Raw genomic sequence first — 19,128 nt, forward strand, 5'->3', positions numbered from 1 at the left:
GCATGTATTGGAATTCTTGTGTTACGCGTTCATGACGAAACACGTTGATGGACGCCGATGGCCAATGATATTTGTTGGCCAGATTTTGTGATAGTGGTTGCAATATTGAATTTAGTTATATCAATTCTGAGTATTGAATTTTTCTTCCAGGTGTATTGGGAAGATTGCTGGACTATAAACAGCATTACAGTCGGGTGTCAGATAACTGGATTCAGCATTTGAATTATGCCGATTATTTCGATACAATCTGCAGATTTTAAATTCTATAGATAGGGTAGATTTTGAATATTTTTTTGAGGCACTGGTTAAATTTTTATATAAAATAAAGGATTGGGCTGGTACCGCTACCTCAAAGTCGACCAAGGCATTCAATATCCAGGCTGAAGCCTTCCCCAGACCTCCCTACAAGAGGCATCTCGAGTAGTGCCTCCACACACCTTAACTACTTGACGAGTAACTCCCGCGGTAGTAGCAAATCTCAGACCCAGGCGTCACCACTCACCCAGCCCGGCCAAACACCACCCAGGCGTCACCAATCACCCAGCCCGGCCAAACACCACCCAGGCGTCACCACTCACCAGTAGTGTAAACCAGGCCATAACGTGTCCGTTTTGCTTTTCCTAAGGGACACGTTATGGCCCCATGTTTTTTCGTTACCCCGGTGAGATTTAAGGGACACGTTATGGCCCCATGTTTTTTCGTTACCCCGGTGAGATTTAAGGGACACGTTATGGCCCCATGTTTTTTCGTTAGCCCGGTGAGCCATGCACGGGCATTGCTAATGGTCAATGACGTCATCAACTTACCTGGGGATTAAAAGGCCGGCTCCTGGCCCCATCATATTTCGCACAGGCATTGCTAATAGTCACCCCGTATTCTTCTTCCCTGAATAAGTCCGTTTTCTGTTATAGTATGTTTATTCCCATTTTTAATGTTTATAGCAAAGGGGGATACAAATGCTGCCTTCTGTCAAGCCTAATGTGCAATGGTGTTAATCATTATAAGCTCGTTTTTCTCAATAAGGTATTGCCGTACGGTTTCCCATTGTCTAAGATCATTTTATAGCTAAGATTACATAATAACATAAGAAATGAGTTCAAACCCTGTTTACAGAACCAGTATTTACCCAGGTCTTTTTCCTAAATCTAAATCTAAAACTTATTCCAATTTATGTCCATTGTTTCATGTTCTATCTAGTGTTGATAATTTTAATAGTCTATTAATATTCCCCCTTTATCATGTCCATTCATTCACAGCTCTATCATGTCACCTCTATTTCTTTGCCTTTCTAGAGAATGTAATTTAAGCATTGTCAATCTTTCTTCAGAAATTGCTTATTGAGCATAGGGCAAAATAAAAATGAAAACTTACTATCTTTCATTTGTATGAAAACAGTCCCCTGCCAGGCGTGGTGACTTCAATGCGATTTCAGTACTAATCCAATATTACTGTATAAACTATCAGTCTCCTGCCAGGCATGGTGACTTCAATGCGATTTTCAGTAGTAATCCAATATTACTGCATATATATATGCAGTAATATATATATATATATATATATATATATATATATATATATATATATATATATATATATTCTGGCTACCTAGTAGCCAGAACGTCGTATTCGGCCTACTATGCAAGGCCCGATTTGCCTAATAAGCCAAGTTTTCCTGAAATAATATATTTTCTCTAATTTTTTTCTTATGAAATGATAAAGCTACCCATTTCATTATGTATGAGGTCAATTTTTTTTTATTTGAGTTAAAATTAACGTAGATATATGACCGAACCTAACCAACCCTACCTAACCTAACCTAACCTATCTTTATAGGTTAGGTTGGGTAGCAGAAAAAGTTAGGTTAGGTTAGGTTAGGTAGGTTAGGTAGTCGAAAAACAATTAATTCATGAAAACTTGACTTATTAGGCAAATTGGGCCTTGAATAGTAGGCTGAGAAGTGCGTTCTGGCTACTAGGTACGACATATATATATATATTTATGACAATGTCAGACCACGGAGGAAAAATGAAACAGGAAATTTCCTTAAGTACTTTCGTATATTAAATACATCTTCAGAAGGTAGTTGGAAAAATTTATGCCTTTCCCACCTAAATTTTACCTAATTTATGCCAATTTCCACCGAATATACCCAAATGTTTTGTATCTTAGCATGGTCAAAGTTCATTTCACCCAAGTTTTTCACCTATTCCATCTTACCTTACACAGCCTTACCTAACCTGACCTAGCATATCCCAAGCTAGATTTGATTAGAGTTCGTGGAAGATAAGGAAAATAAGGTAAATGGTAATTAAATAGTTTTGGTGAGTTATATCCCTTTCTAACTAAGGTTAGGTTAAGGATGGTTAAGTCGAACTGATGTAGAGAAAATTCCCATTATTATCATGTTTTCCATTAACCTTCCTCCCTCAGGTAATAGAGGTTAGGTTGAGGATGGATGAATTATGTGAAATAAAATATGCTACAAGTATGATGCAATGTTGAACCAAGATTCGTGTATCAGAGGTTAGGTCCAGGGAGGTTGGGTTGATGCATAAACAACACCTTCTTCCCATAAATACAATAAATTTGAAGTTTGATAAATGGAGGTTAGGTCAAGGACGGTTGGGTTGTTGCACAAACAACACGTCCTTCCATATTTACGATAAATTTGAAGTTAGAGGAAGGGAGGTTAGGTCCAGGACGGTTGGGTTGATGTGTAAAAACTAAACACTATATCTACAATATTGAACACAGTTCCAAGTTTTAAAGGAGAGGGGCTCTTAGGTCCATATCCAAAACATCACTTTTCTATGAATATGGTTACAATGTTCAACAAAGAACCTAGCAGGTTAGGCACAGTGCGGATAGGTTCATATCCAAAACTTCAATTTTTGATGAAAAATAGATAAAATATTCAACAAAGCTCCAAGACTCTTGCAGGTTAGGCACGGGCATTTAGGTTCATATCCAAAAAACATCACTTCTCTGAGTATATGTAGTATCAGAGGCTAGGTCCAGGTTTAGATGGAATGGATGAAAATGTGGGTAAAATGGGTTTTGGCTGTGCTATGATACACAACAATTAGGCATATTTGGTGGAAATTGTCTCCAATTTGATGGCGATAGCTTAAATTAACCCAACTTTAATCAAATCTGCTAGGTCAGGGATAGGTAAGGCTATGTAGGGTAGGTTGGAATATGTGAAAACTCGGGTAAAATGGTCTTTGGCTGAGCTATGTAACAAATCATTTTGGGTATATTGGGTAGAAATTGTCTTAAATTAGGTTGAATTTAGGTGAGTCAGCATAAATTTCACGAACTCTAATCAAATCTAGCTTGGGATATGCTAGGTCAGGTTAGGTAAGGCTGTGTAAGGTAAGATGGAATAGGTGAAAAACTTGGGTGAAATGAACTTTGACCATGCTAAGATACAAAACATTTGGGTATATTCGGTGGAAATTGGCATAAATTAGGTAAAATTTAGGTGGGAAAGGCATAAATTTTGCCAACTATAATCAAATCTGACTTTGGATATGCCAGGAGAGAATGGGTAGGGTTGTCTAGGGCAGGTTGGAATAGGTGAAAACTCAGCTAAAATGAGCTTTGGCCGTGCTATGTTCCAAAACATTTTTGGGTATATTTGGTGGAAATTGTCTTAAATTAGGTCAAATTTATATGGGATAACTTAAATTTCGCCGACTTTAACCAAATCTAGGTTTGGATATGCTAGGATAGGTTAGGTAAGGTTGCGTAGGGTACGATGGAATAGGAGAAAATGTAGGTAAAAATGGGCTTTGGCAGTGCTGTGATACAGAACATTTGGATATATTTGGTGGGAATTGCCTTAAATTAGATAGAATTTAGGTGGGATAGCTTAAATTTCGCAGACTTCAACCAAATCTAGGTTTGGATATGGTAGGATAGGTTAGGTAAGGTTGCATAGGGTAGGATGGAATAGGAGAAAATGTAGGTAAAAATGGGCTTTGGCAGTGCTGTGATACGCAACATTTGGGGATATTTGGTGGGAATTGCCTTAAATTAGGTCGAATTTATGTGGGATAGCTTAAATTTCGCAGACTTTAACCAAATCCAGGTTTGGATATGATAGGTTAGGTGAGGTTGTGTAGGGTAGGATGGAATAGGAGAAAATGTAGGTAAAAATGGGCTTTGGTGATGCTATGATACACAACATTTGGGTATATTTGGTGGAAATTGCCTTAAATTAGGTCATATTTAGGTGGCATAACATAAATTTCGCCAACTTTAACCAAATCCAGGTTTGGATATGCTAGGTCAGGTTAGGTGAGGTTGTGTAGGGTAGTATGGAATAGGAGAAAATGGGCTTTGGCAGTGCTATGCTACGCAACATTTGGGTATATTTGGTGGAAATTGCCATAAATTATGTCGAATTAAAGTGGCATAGCTTAAATTTCACCAACTTGAACTAAATCTAGGTTTGATTATGCCAGGTCAGGTTAGGTGAGGTCGTGTAGGGAAGGACATATATAATATCTTAGGGTAATGAACTAGCATGTTTATGAAATAGTGTAAATTTTCCTATTTGGGGTTCGAGCTATATGGCAGACTCATATAATGTATGGACAGAGGCGACATAGGCTTGTATGTGAAGATATGGGATGCTCATATTTAGTTTAGCTAGGTTGAATTTAGTCAAATTTGCGAAGTATATTTGTTATAGATTTAGATGAATTTAAGTTTTAACAAGATGCATTTTGATAAGATATAGCAAATTTGTCTAAAATTATCATAGAAAATACTGACTTCACCTAACCCCACCTGCCCTAACATAACTAAGGCTAGAACAAATAAGTCTGTTAGATGATTTGAATAAATACATAAATATGGGTGGTCTGATTGGAGAGGATGTAACAAGGAAGGTATTAATTAGACATTAAAACAGTGGACATATGTTAGATGAATAGTTTAGCACTAATAATGTTGATATCTTAATGGAAAAAGAATGTGTTATATATTGAGATAGGAAGTCATATGCACCATTTTTATATGTGAAATTCTGACTTTTGGGGAGTTGGTTATACTCAGCATATTATAATTAATGTCCTAAATATACCCAGAAAAATATCATGCAAATTGTGTATTGTTTGACCTAGTTGGTTGTGTTTGTACATATATAGCACAATTAATATACTTGTGTATTAATTGTGCAGATTATGTATTTTGCATAAGTTGTATGATTATTGCAATTATGTATTGATTATATTTCTATAAATTGTGTATTGTTTTGTGAAAGTTGTATGTATTAATTGTATATGTTTTTGTATGTGTATTTGCGGAAATTGCTTAGTTGTGTATTTAATGAATATGTGCTAGTTATGTATTGTTCATATTTGGTAAGTTGTGTATTGTTCATATTTTGGTAAGTTGTGTATTGGTTATATTTTTGAGCGAGTTGTGTAAATGTCGCAATTGTATTTGTGTAAATTGTGTATTTATGCTAGTTGTGTATTTTCGTATTTGGGGTAGTTGTGTATTGTACGTATTTGTGCTAGATATGCATTTGTACAAGTTGTGTAATAATTATGAAAGATGTGTAATATTTGTATAAGTTGTGTATTAATTGCGCATGTTGTGTAATTGCATATGGACGAATTGTTTATTTATACCTTTGTGTATTGATTGTCATTGTGCAAGTTGAGTAATTATATAGCAAGTTTTCTTGTATTAATTGTGCAAAGATGTAAAATAATTACACAAACTGTGTAATAATTGTCCATGTTTTATAATAATTTTTGTGATAATAGTGCATTTATGCAAGTTGTGTTTTTAATATTTGTTGAAGTGGAACTGGTGCAACTGTATTTGTGTGTGAATATTGTGTATTTTGTGTAAGCTCTGTAATCTGATAAAATAGATCTTCATGGTGTAAGTGTATTTTGGTTTATGAGACAATGTGTGGGTATTTCGTGAAAATTATGTTTGTGAAATTGTGTAATTTTAGTGAAAGCGCATTTTTGATTGTCTAAATGCATAAGCATTTTGATATATTTGTGCAAAATACTGTACTTTGTGTAAATGTCATACTCTGAGTGTCCATGCAGTATTGTGTAAATGCTACATTTTCATGTCCAACTGACATATTTTTGCATGTAAATGTTATATTTTTGTCTATAAATGACATATTTTTGTGTGATGGCATATTTTGAGTGTAAATAATATATTTTGCGAATAAATGGCATATTTGGTGTGTAGATGCTGTATTTTCTGTGTGCATGGCATAAATTGCATCTGATTAATGGGGAAATGGTGGCAAAAAACTAGGCTATTCTCTATGAATGTATAGGTTGTGGAGTATGAGTAGGTATGTATGCTTGTATTTGCGACTGTTGGTTTAGAAACAAGTTACCTGATTTGCGTAGCAAATCTAGGATTTTTTGAGGTGTAGAAATGATTAGCCTATGAATATAGTGGCTAGCAGCCAGCTGAGTTGCTAGATGGATGAATTGAGGTGCGACATTTGGATAGCTATTTGATGGATGTGAGGACAGTTGACTAGCCTATGAACACAGCCACTAATCCGCTGTACTGCCAGATGTGTGGTAACTACTTGTGGATTATAGTAGAATATCTAGCTATAGGGTTTCATAATTGCTGTTGTGTATAAAACTAGAATAAGAGCTATTTATTAAAACTATTATTGTAAACAAATGCTTTAAGTGGGATCCCTTGGTTGTTTTAAGCATAGGGTGGACATGAATGAGATTGGGTGGAAATATATAGGAGCTGCCTCGTATGTGCCAATAGGACCTCTGCAGTTACCTTTATTCTTATGTTCAGCTCACCTGCTATGCTGCCAGATGTACGATTCTGCTTAAATTGCAGTACGACATTTGGGCTGCTGTTATACTTTTGAACTTATCACTGAATAATGATTACAGTTGTGGATGACTAAAATGTATATTCTTAGTCCTCTGATTAGGTTAGGTGGGGATGGCTAGTCTACTCATTTTTGAATAATAACATTAAATACATATGTCAGTAGAACGCTAAAGGCCGCATTGGTCAATGGCCAGCAATATCTTATCCCTATACCTGAGGTCGCTTTTCGTGATGTCGCCAAACAAAAACAACAATACCTGGTCTGTAGAATGCATTTGTTTGTTATATATAATAAGTTAGGTTAGGTTAGGTTAGAATGGTTTGATTGGGTTTATGAATATCAGAAAATATGAGCAATGAGCAAAAATACGAGCCATTGTAGCTGAATATCAACTTTGATGAAGCACAGAGTACAGTTGAGGTATTAAGCCAGATTAAGAGTTCACACTTATGTGTGAACCTCCTGGGATCCGCATTTACGGCGTTGGCGCCTCGCACCGCATTAGGAATGATGACGTTAGAAAAAGAAGGCAACTGCAGAAGGCCTTATTTAAGAAACATGAGAGGCTTGCTTTTACTGAATGTAGTATTCCTATATATGTACACCGAATGAGTATTTTGATTTGTTATATGCTACCGCAAGGTGTAAGGGAGGTATGTTCTTGAGTGAATGTGAGATGCGCATATCCATTTATGAGTTTATGCAGTAATATTGGATTACTACTGAAATTGCATTGAAGTCACCATGCCTGGCAGGGGACTGTTAGTTTATACAGTAATGTTGGATTAGTACTGAAATCGCATTGAAGTCACCACGCCTGGCAGGGGACTGTTTTTATACAAATGAAAGATAGTAAGTTTTCATTTTTATTTTGCCCTATGCTCAATAAGCAATTTCTGAAGAAAGATTGACAAAGCTTAAATTACATTCTCTAGAAAGGCAAAGAAATAGAGGTGACATGATAGAGCTGTGAATGAATGGACATGATAAAGGGGGAATATTAATAGACTACTAAAATTATCAACACTAGACAGAACATGAAACAATGGACATAAATTGGAATAAGTTTAAGATTTAGGAAAAAGACCTGGGTAAATACTGGTTCTGTAAACAGGGTTTGAAGTCATTTCTTATGTTATTATTATGTAATCTTAGCTATAAAATGATCTTAGACAATAGGAAACAGTACGGCAATACCTTATTGAGAAAAACGAGCTTATAATGATTAACGCCATTGCACATTAGGCTTGACAGAAGGCAGCATTTGAATCCCCCTTTGCTATAAATATTGAAAATGGGAATAATTACACTGTAACAGAAAACGGACTTATACAGGGAAAATGAAGACGGGGGTGACGTCATTATCCATTAGCGATGCCTGTGCAGGGTTGCTCAGGTAACGAAATATGATGGGGCCAGGAGCCGGCCTTTTAATCCCCAGGTAAGTTGATGACGTCATTGACCATTGGCTATGCCTGTGCATGGGTCAGGCCATGAAAGAAAATTCGAGAAAACCCTGGGGCCAATGACCGGCTTTTTAATCCCCTTTAACATGCCTGTGCAGGGTCACTAAGCTAACGAAATTTGGGGATGACTGGAGGCGGCCGTTTAATCCCCTTGAGCGAAAATGGCAGGGGCCATAGAGCGACTTGTATAAAACCCAGGGTGCGTAGACCAGCCCCTGAAAAAACGGACGGTCTAAAAGTTGAAAATAGCCCGGCGCCATAGACCGGCCGTGGGAAAAAGCAAAAGGGACGGTCTAAAACGTTGAAAATAGACCGGCCGGGGGAAAAAGCAAAACGGACGGTCTAAAAAGTTGAAAATAGCCCGGCCGTGGGAAAAAGCAAAACGGACGGTCTAAAAAGTTGAAAATAGCCCGGCCGTGGGAAAAAGCAAAACGGACGATCTAAAAAGTTGAAAATAGACCGGTCGTGGGAAAAAGCAAAACGGACGGTCTAAAAAGTTGAAAATAGCCCGGCCGTGGGAAAAAGCAAAACGGACGGTCTAAAAAGTTGAAAATAGACCGGCCGTGGGAAAAAGCAAAAGGGACGGTCTATGGCCCGGTTTACACTACTGTAGAGGGGGGCTGGAGCTACAGGTCCAGGACCAACCCCATGCCAATAGAGGGGGGGGGGGACTGGAGCTACAGGTCCAGGACCACCCCCTTGCCAGTAGAGGGGGCTGGAGCTACAGCTACAGCACCAACCTCCTGCCAGTAGAGGGGGCCTGGAGCTACAGGTTCAGCACCAACCCCCTGCCAGTAGAGGGGGGCTGGAGCTACAGTTCCAGCACCAACCCCCCTCCTAGTAGAGGGGGGCTGGAGTTACAGGTCCAGCACCAACCCCCTGCCAGTAGAAGGGGGCTGGAGCTACAGGTCCAGCACCATCCCCCTGCCAGTAGAGGGGGGTTGGAGTTACTGGTTCAGGACCAACCCCACCCTGCCCGTAGAGGGGGCTGCAGCTACAGGTCCAGCACCAACCCCCTGCCAGTAATAGGCGGGGCTAGAGCTACAGGTCCAGCATCAACCCCCTGCCAGTAGAGGGGGCTGGAGCTACAGATTCAGGGCCAATATAAATTGGATAAGTTTAGATTTAGGAAAGACTTGGGTAAATACTGGTTCAGTAACAGGGTTGTTGATTTGTGGAACCAATTGCCGCATAACATTGTGGAGGTGGGGTCCCACGATTGTTTCAAGCATGGGATGGACATGTATATGAGTGGGATTGGGTGGTTATAAATAGGAGCTGCCTCGTATGGGCCAATAGGCCTTCTGCAGTTGCCTTTGTTCTTATGTTCTTATTAAATCCACATCGAAATCCCCTTTTACGTCAACTATCGCTGGGTTCATGTCTCGCTCTAAGACCGGCCCACACCCCATACCCAAGAGTTTCCAATCTATTTGACCCAAAAAATTTCTTAGGCTATTAAAATCAACTTTTCGAAAATCTGGCACTTTAACAGAATTTTCTCCTACAGGTCTATTCCATTCTATGCTAAATCTGATTACTTTGTGATCACTGTTCCCTAGCTCACTCCCTATTTCGATGTCATTAATTTGTGTTTCCCTGTTAGTTAACACTAAATCTAAAATATTATTTTCCCGCGTTGGTTCCTTAATGTGTTGCGTAAGAAAGCAATCGTCAATTAATTCTAGAAAATCTTCTGCTTCACTATTCCCAGTTTTGTTCACCCAGTTTATTCCACTAAAATTAAAGTCACCCATGACATAAATACTGTTAGATCTAGATATTTCATTCCATAGATGCTTTGCTTCCATTCTGTCTAAATTTGGTGGCCTATATATAACTCCTATTATAATATTATTTGCTTTTTCGTTTAATTCTATCCAAATAGTTTCTGTGTGGGGCTCAGTTTTGATTCCCTCTTTGAGACTACATTTCAAATTGTCCCTAACATATATGGCTACTCCCCCTCCTCGTCTAATATATCTATCTGTGTGAAATAGTTTAAATCCATTTATTTGATATTCAGCTAATAGTTCTCTATTTTCTACGTTCATCCACGTTTCGGTAAGTGCAATAATATCTATTTTTCTGTGCAGACAAGAGCATTTAATTCATTAATTTTATTTCTTAGACTTCTACTGTTAGTGTAATATATCCTAAGTGAATTGTTTTTTTGAGGCCCTTTTCTTTCCCTGATCATTTTGCCAATTCTTTTCTCCCACGAACACATACTTTTATTACCTCCTTCCTCCAAATCAATTCCCATACCACTATCTACTAACAGTTTAAACCCAAACAAACACCTCTAACCACTGGTTCCAACGAGTTCGCAACAGCAACAACCCCAGCCCCCGATAGATGCACCCCATCACGAGCATACATTTCATTTCTTCCATAGAAGCATTCCCAGTTTTCTTTGATTCTTAAACAAATAGTAAAACTCAAACCAAACAAATCCCCAGGGCCGGATGAAGTGTTTGCCAGGGTGCTTAGAGAATGCAAAGAGGAGCTGTGTGACCCAATGTCAACCATATTTAATAAATCAATAGAGTCAGGCAGAGTGCCAGAGTTTTGGAAAGCTAACCAGTCGCAACATGGTTTTATAAATGGCCGTTCATAAGAACATAAGAACAAAGGCAACTGCAGAAGGCCTATTGGCTCATACGAGGCAGCTCCTATTTATAAGAACATAAGAACAAAGGTAACTGCAGAAGGCCTATTGGCCCATACGAGGCAGCTCCTATTCTATAACCACCCAATCCCACTCATATACTTGTCCAACCCGTGCTTGAAACAATCGAGGGACCCCACCTCCACAATGTTACGCGGCAATTGGTTCCACAAATCAACAACCCTGTTACTGAACCAGTATTTACCCAAGTCTTTCCTAAATCTAAACTTATCCAATTTATATCCATTGTTTCGTGTTCTGTCCTGTGTTGACACTTTCAACACCCTATTAATATCCCCCCGGTTATGTCCATTCATCCACTTGTAAACCTCTATCATGTCACCCCTAACTCTTCGCCTTTCCAGTGAATGCAACTTAAGCTTTGTTAATCTTTCTTCATATGAAAGATTTCTAATTTGGGGAATTAACTTAGTCATCCTACGCTGGACACGTTCAAGTGAATTTATATCCATTCTATAATATGGCGACCAAAACTGAACTGCATAATCTAAATGGGGCCTAACTAGAGCAAGATATAGCTTGAGAACCACACCAGGTGTCTTGTTACTAACGCTGCGATTAATAAATCCAAGTGTCCGATTTGCCTTATTACGAACATTTATGCATTGATCCTTTTGTTTTAAATTCTTACTAATCATAACTCCCAGATCCCTTTCGCAATCCGACTTCGCAATCACAACACCATCTAGCTCGTATCTTGTAACTCTATCATCATTACCTAACCTCAGAACTTTACATTTATCAGCATTAAACTGCATCTGCCAATCCTTTGACCATTTCAAAACCCTATCTAGATCAACTTGAAGTGATAGTGAGTCCTCCTCCGAATTAATTTCCCTACCGATTTTCGTATCATCGGCAAATTTGCAAATGTTGCTACTCAAACCTGAATCTAAATCATTTATATATATTATAAACAACAGAGGTCCCAGGACAGAGCCTTGAGGCACTCCACTTACAACATTTTCCCACTCTGACTTGATTCCATTTATACTAACTCTCTGTTTCCTTTGGTATAGCCATGCCCTAATCCAGCTTAATATAGCACCCCCAATACCATGAGACTCTATTTTTTTAATCAGTCTTTCATGTGGCACTGTATCAAAAGCTTTGCTAAAGTCAAGGTATACAACATCGCAATCCTTACCACTATCAACTGCCTCAACAATGCTAGAATAAAAAGATAACAAATTTGTTAAACATGAACGGCCATTTATAAAACCATGTTGCGACTCAATTATTAATTTATGTTTTTCAAGATGAAGACGAATTTTATTTGCTATTATAGATTCGAGTAACTTTCCCACAATAGACGTTAGGCTAATTGGTCGATAGTTAGACGCAAGTGATCTATCTCCTTTCTTAAAAACTGGTATCACATTAGCAACTTTCCAAAACTCTGGCACTCTGCCTGACTCTATTGATTTATTAAATATGGTTGACAGTGGGTCACAAAGCTCCTCTTTGCATTCTTTAAGCACCCTAGCAAACACTTCATCCGGCCCTGGGGATTTGTTTGGTTTGAGTTTTACTATTTGTTTAAGAACATCCTCCCTGGTAACTGCTAAACTCGTCAACCTGTCCTCGTCCCCACCCACATAGACTTGTTCGGCTGAAGGCATATTGTTAAGTTCTTCTTTAGTAAATACAGATACAAAATATTTATTAAAAATACTACTCATCTCTTCATCACTATCTGTTATTTGACCTGTCTCAGTTTTTAATGGACCTATCCTTTCCCTAGTCTTAGTACGATATAACTGAAAAAACCCTTTAGGATTTGTCTTTGCTTGCCCTGCTATGCGAACTTCATAGTTACTTTTTGCTTTCCTTATCTCTTTTTTAACATTTCTAACCAGTTGTACGAATTCCTGTTCTAAAGTGACCTCCCCATTTTTAATCCTTTTGTACCAAGCTCTCTTTTTACCTATAAGGTTCTTCAAATTCTTTGTAATCCACTTTGGGTCATTAGTATACGATCTATTCAATTTGTATGGTATACTACGTTCCTGTGCTTTGTTTAGAATATTCTTAAATAAGTTATATATTGAATCCACATCGAAATCCCCATTTAAGTCACCTATCGCTGGGTTCATGTCTCGCTCCAAGACCGGCCCACACCCCATACCCAAGCCTTTCCAATCAATTTGACCCAAAAAATTTCTTAGGCTATTAAAATCAGCTTTTCGAAAATCTGGCACTTTAACAGAATTTTCTCCTACTGGTCTATTCCATTCTATGCTAAATCTGATTTCTTTGTGATCACTGCTCCCTAGCTCACTCCCTATTTCGATGTCATTAATTTGCGTTTCCCTGTTAGTTAACACTAAATCTAAAATATTATTTTCCCGTGTTGGTTCCTTAATGTGTTGCGTAAGAAAGCAATCGTCAATTAATTCTAGAAAATCTTCTGCTTCACTATTCCCTGATTTGTTCAACCAGTTTATTCCGCTAAAATTAAAGTCACCCATGACATAAATACTGTTAGATCTAGATGCTCTAGATATTTCATCCCATAGATGCTTTGCTTCCATTCTGTCTAAATTTGGTGGCCTATATATTACTCCTATTATAATATTATTAGCTTTTTCGTTTAATTCAATCCAAATAGTTTCTGAGTGTGGCTCTGTTTTGATTCCCTCTTTGAGACTACATTTCAAATTGTCCCTAACATATATGGCTACTCCACCTCCTCGTCTAATATATCTATCTGTGTGAAATAGTTTAAATCCATATATTTGATATTCAGCTAATAGTTCTCTATTTTCTACATTCATCCACGTTTCGGTAAGTGCAATAATATCTATTTTTTCTGTGCAGACAAGAGCATTTAATTCGTTAATTTTATTTCTTAGACTTCTACTGTTAGTGTAATATACCCTAAGTGAATTGTTATTTTGCGGACCTTCTCTTTCCCTGATCGTTTTGCCAATTCCTTTCTCCCACAAACACATACTTTTATTACCTCCTTCCTCCAAATCAATTCCCATACCTCTATCTACTAACAGTTTAAACCCAAACAAACACCTCTAACCACTTCTTCTAGCGAGTTCGCAACAGCAACAACCCCAGCTCTCGATAGATGCACCCCATCACGAGCATACATTTCATTTCTTCCATAGAAGTGTTCCCAGTTGTCTATGAAAGATATTGCATTTGATTTGCAATATCTTTCCAGCCGGCAATTGACACCAAGTGCCCTCGATATCCATTCATTTCCCACTCCCTTTCTTGGAAGAATGCCACATATGATCGGGATTCCTCCCTTGCTCCTAACTAACTCTATGGCTGTTTTATACCTCTGAATCAGTTCCTCACTCCTGACTCGACCAACATCATTTCCTCCCACGCTAATGCAAATAATGGGATTGTTCCCATTACCAGCCATAATATCATTCATGTTGTTTATAATATCACCAATGCCAGCTCCGGGATAGCAAACCCTTAACCTGTTCCCCCTATCTCTAGCTAAATAACCACCCAATAATTAATTTATAACCACCCAATCTCACTCATATACTTGTCCAACCCGCGCTTGAAACAATCGAGGGACCCCCACCTCCAGCACGTTACGCGGTAATTGGTTCCACAAATCAACAACCCTGTTACTGAACCAGTATTTACCCAAGTCTTTCCTAAATCTAAACTTATCCAATTTATACCAATTGTTTTGTGTTCTGTCTTGTGTTGATACTTTTAATACCCTATTAATATCTCCTTTGTTATGTCCATTCATCCACTTGTAAACCACTATCATGTCACCCCTAACTCTTCGCCTTTCCAGTGAATGCAATTTAAGCTTTGTTAATCTTTCTTCATATGAAAGATTTCTAATTTGGGGAATTAGAAATCTTTTCAATCGAAAATTTCGAAAATCAGATTTACGAAAAGCTGATTTTAATAGCCTAAGAATTTTTTTGGGTCAAATAGATAGGAAACTCTTGGGTATGGAGTGTGGGCCGGTCTTGGAGCGAGACATGAACCCAGCGACAGGTGACGTAACAGGGGATTTCGATGTGGATTTAATATATAACTTATTTAAGAATATTCTAAACAAAGCACAGGAACGTAATATACCATACAAATTGAATAGATCGAATACTAATGACCGAAAGTGGATAACATAATTTAAAGAACCTTATAGGTAAAAAGAGAAATTGGTACAAAAGGATTAAGAATGGGGAAGTAAGGTTAGAACAGGAATTAATACAACTGGTTAGAAATGTTAAAAAAGAGATTAGGAAAGCAAAAAGAAACTATGAAGTTCGCATAGCAGAGCAAGCAAAGTCAAATCCTAAAGGTTTTTTTCAGTTATATCGAACTAAGACTACGGAAAGGATAGGTCCATTAAAATCTGAGACAGGTCAAATAACGGATAATGACAAGGAGATGAGTAGTATTTTTAACAAATATTTTATATCTGTATTTACTAAAGAAGAACTTAACAATATGCCTTCAGCCGAACAAGTCTATGTGGGTGTGGATGAGGACAGGTTGACTAGTTTAGTAGTTACCAGGGAGGATGTAATTAAACAATTAGAAAAACTAAAACCAAACAAATCCCCAGGGCCGGATGAAGTGTTTGCCAGGGTGCTTAAAGAATGCAAAGAGGAGCTTTCCGACCCACTGTCTACCATATTTAATAAATCAATAGAGTCAGGCAGAGTGCCAGAGTCATGGAAGGTAGCTAATGTGGTACCAATTTTTAAGAAAGGAGATAGATCACTTGCGTCAAACTATCGGCCAATTAGCCTAACGTCTATTGTGGGAAAGTTACTTGAATCAATAATTGCAAATACAATTCGTCTCCATCTTGAAAAACAAATTAATAAATGAGTCGCAACATGGTTTTACAAATGGCCGTTCATGTTTAACAAATTTGCTAACTTTTTATTCCAGCATAGTTGAGGCAGTTGATAGTGGTAAGGATTGTGATGTTGTGTACCTTGACTTTAGCAAAGCTTTTGATACAGTGCCACATGAAAGACTAATTAAAAAAATAAAAGCTCATGGTACTGGGGGGTGCTATATTAACTTGGATTAGGGCATGGCTATTCCAAAGGAAACAGAGTTAGTATAAATGGGGTTAAGTCAGAGTGGGATAATGTTGTTAGTGGAGTACCTCAGGGCTCTGTCCTGGGACCTCTGTTGTTTATAATATATATAAATGATTTAAATTCAGGTTTGAGTAGCAACATTTACAAATTTGCCGATGATACGAAAATCGGTAGGGAAATTAATTCGGAGGAGGACTCACTATCACTTCAAGTTGATCTAGATAGGGTTTTGAAATGGTCAAATGATTGGCAAATGCAGTTTAATGCTGATAAATGTAAAGTTCTGAGGCTAGGTAATGATGATAGAGTTACAAGATACGAGCTAGATGGTGTTGAGATTGCGAAGTCGGATTGCGAAAGGGATCTGGGAGTTATGATTAGTAAGAATTTAAAACAAAAGGATCAATGCATAAATGTTCGTAATAAGGCGAATAGGACACTGGGATTTATTAATCGAAGCGTTAGTAACAAGACACCTGGTGTGGTTCTTAAGCTATATCTTGCACTGGTTAGGCCCCATTTATATTATGCAGTTCAGTTTTGGTCGCCGTATTATAGAATGGATATAAATTCACTTGAACGTGTCCAACGTAGGATGACTAAGTTAATTCCCCAAATTAGAAATCTTTCATATGAAGAAAGATTAACAAAGCTTACGTTGCATTCACTGGAAAGGCGAAGAGTTAGGGGTGACATGATAGAGGTTTACAAGTGGATGAATGGACATAACAGGGGGGATATTAATAGGGTATTAAAAATATCAACACAAGACAGAACACGAAACAATGGGTATAAATTGGATAAGTTTAGATTTAGGAAAGACTTGGGTAAATACAACAAACAGGGTTGTTGATTCGTGGAACCAATTGTCGCGTAACGTGGTGGAGGTGGTGTCCCTCGATTGTTTCAAGCGCGGGTTGGACAAGTATATGAGTGGGATTAGGTGGTTATAGAATAGGAGCTGCCTCGTATGGGCCAATAGGCCTTCTGCAGTTACCTTTGTTCTTATGTTCTTAATTAAGTTAGTCATCCTACGTTGGACACGTTCAAGTGAAATTATATCCATTCTATAGTACGGCGACCAAAACTGAACTGCATAATCTAAATGGGGCTAACCAGAGCTTTATTCTTATGATCCTATGTTCAAACCTGAATCTAAATAATTTATATATATTATGATTAACAGAGGTTCCAGGACTATGTTTTTATATTGAGAGAGATGCTACATGTCTCCTCCCAGTGAGATGTACGTAGGATATAAATTAACTAACATTTGACGTCTTTACATATGACTGTTGACAGCAAGCTGAGGACAGAGATCATTCGCTCCAGAAACGCGTAATAAAACATAAGAAGCAGCTGTCGAAAATATTAGCTCTTGTGAAAGTGGTAGTGACGCATTGAGGACGTTATGTCGCAGGAACATAATACGAAACTATCGAAACTGGACTTCTATCAAATTCTGGGGATAACTATTGATGCCGAGGAAAAGGAGATTAAGAAATCGTACAGACAAAGAGCTCTTAAATGTCATCCGGATAAGAATCCAGATAACCCATTCGCTACTGATGAATTTGACAAACTTAAGAAAATTCTTGAGATTTTGTTAGATCCAGGAACACGTAAAGCATATGACAAGACCCTCAAGAGTCGTAAAGCAGCAGCTGCCAGAGCCCGTGAACATGTTACCAGATCACAGAAACTAAGGTCAGATTTGGAGGAACGGGAACGACGTGTTCAACGCAGTAGGGAACAGCAAGATATGTCACAAGAAGAACAGTTTCGACGTGAATTGAAAAGATTGGACAAGGAGGGCGAGCAACTTATTTTGGAGGAACTGGATCGAGTAAATAGGGAGGTAGGGGCAGAGCTTTTTCGGAGTTCATCTAAAGTCTCCAGAAGCAGTGAACCTCCAGCTATGGACACACGGGGTCACAAAGTTAAAGTTAAGTGGATGTCAACAGACGATTGGCCAGGGTATTCCCAGCAGGAAATTAACCAACTCTTCTATAAGTGGGGAGACATCAATGCTCTGGTTATGGTGCAGAAAAATAGAAAAGGAACAGCATTAATAGAATATAAGACCAAAAATGCAGCGGATATGGCAGTGCAGTTTGAGAGAGGTCAAACTGGCAAACCAGTAAAAGTTACACACATGTGAGAGGCACCTCACAAAAAGCCTCATATCCTCCAAAAAAAATCCTAAAAATTATGAGTGTAAGGACAAATCCAATTTAAACTTTGAATCTAGTTGTCGTGAATCAGTAGAGAATGTGAGCCAAACCAGTTAAATGTTTCTCAATCAAATTTTATAATAATAAACAAGTTGTTTGATTGCTTTGGATGAAAATAATCTTTTATAATTTGTACAAAAATATATATCTCATGTTGTCTTGATTTGTCCAAGAAACCGACCTTCAAATACTTCTTACTTAGTTTTATTTTCCCATTATGTGTGTTGCATGTCTCTGTCTGCGGAGGCATACTTCTCTGTTCCTTAGAGAAGGGTGGTAGACACCACAAGAGTGGTAGGTGGGAACTGCTAGAGTGATAGACACTCAGATCCCTACGTCTGGGATACTCTTGGATGTAGGTTCGATTAATATATTCCCCTTTATTATTAATTATTAATTACCCCTCACAGAGCAGCCATGAGACCCCCCATAACAGTAGATCTACTTTTGAAGCGAAGGGGGAAGGTGCGAAATGGACGGCATTTGTGAACACTGGCAGTAAAGGAAATTTCACGAAAAATTCAGCCTTCAACAAGTTGAGACATTTTACCTTAGGAGTTGTGGAAATAATTTGACTGGGCAAAAATTTAATGGGCAAAAGATAGACATCTTGGGACAAGATAACTTTGACATAAGTAAGTTTTCTAGAGACATTTTAATCGGTATGGATTTCTTGAAAAGATTTGATTACTCCTAGTCTGCACAAAAGTTGCGAGGAACTGCAGATTGTAGCTGGGAAAGATTTTTTATGTTGAAATGGTCGACCATCCTCCATTAGTGGCTTTAATTAAAAGGAAGCAGAAGTATAGCGTAAATTACC

At 38.0% G+C, this 19,128-nt stretch overlaps 1 pseudogene; it reads left to right on the forward strand.

Annotated features, from left to right (window-relative positions):
• The first annotated feature begins 17,485 nt into the window (after positions 1-17,485).
• LOC138365721 (dnaJ homolog subfamily C member 17 pseudogene) lies at positions 17,486-18,235 on the forward strand (annotated as a pseudogene).
• The last annotated feature ends 893 nt before the right edge of the window (positions 18,236-19,128 follow it).

This window comes from Procambarus clarkii, chromosome 17 (assembly GCF_040958095.1).
Source record: "Procambarus clarkii isolate CNS0578487 chromosome 17, FALCON_Pclarkii_2.0, whole genome shotgun sequence".
Taxonomy (NCBI): domain Eukaryota; kingdom Metazoa; phylum Arthropoda; class Malacostraca; order Decapoda; family Cambaridae; genus Procambarus; species Procambarus clarkii.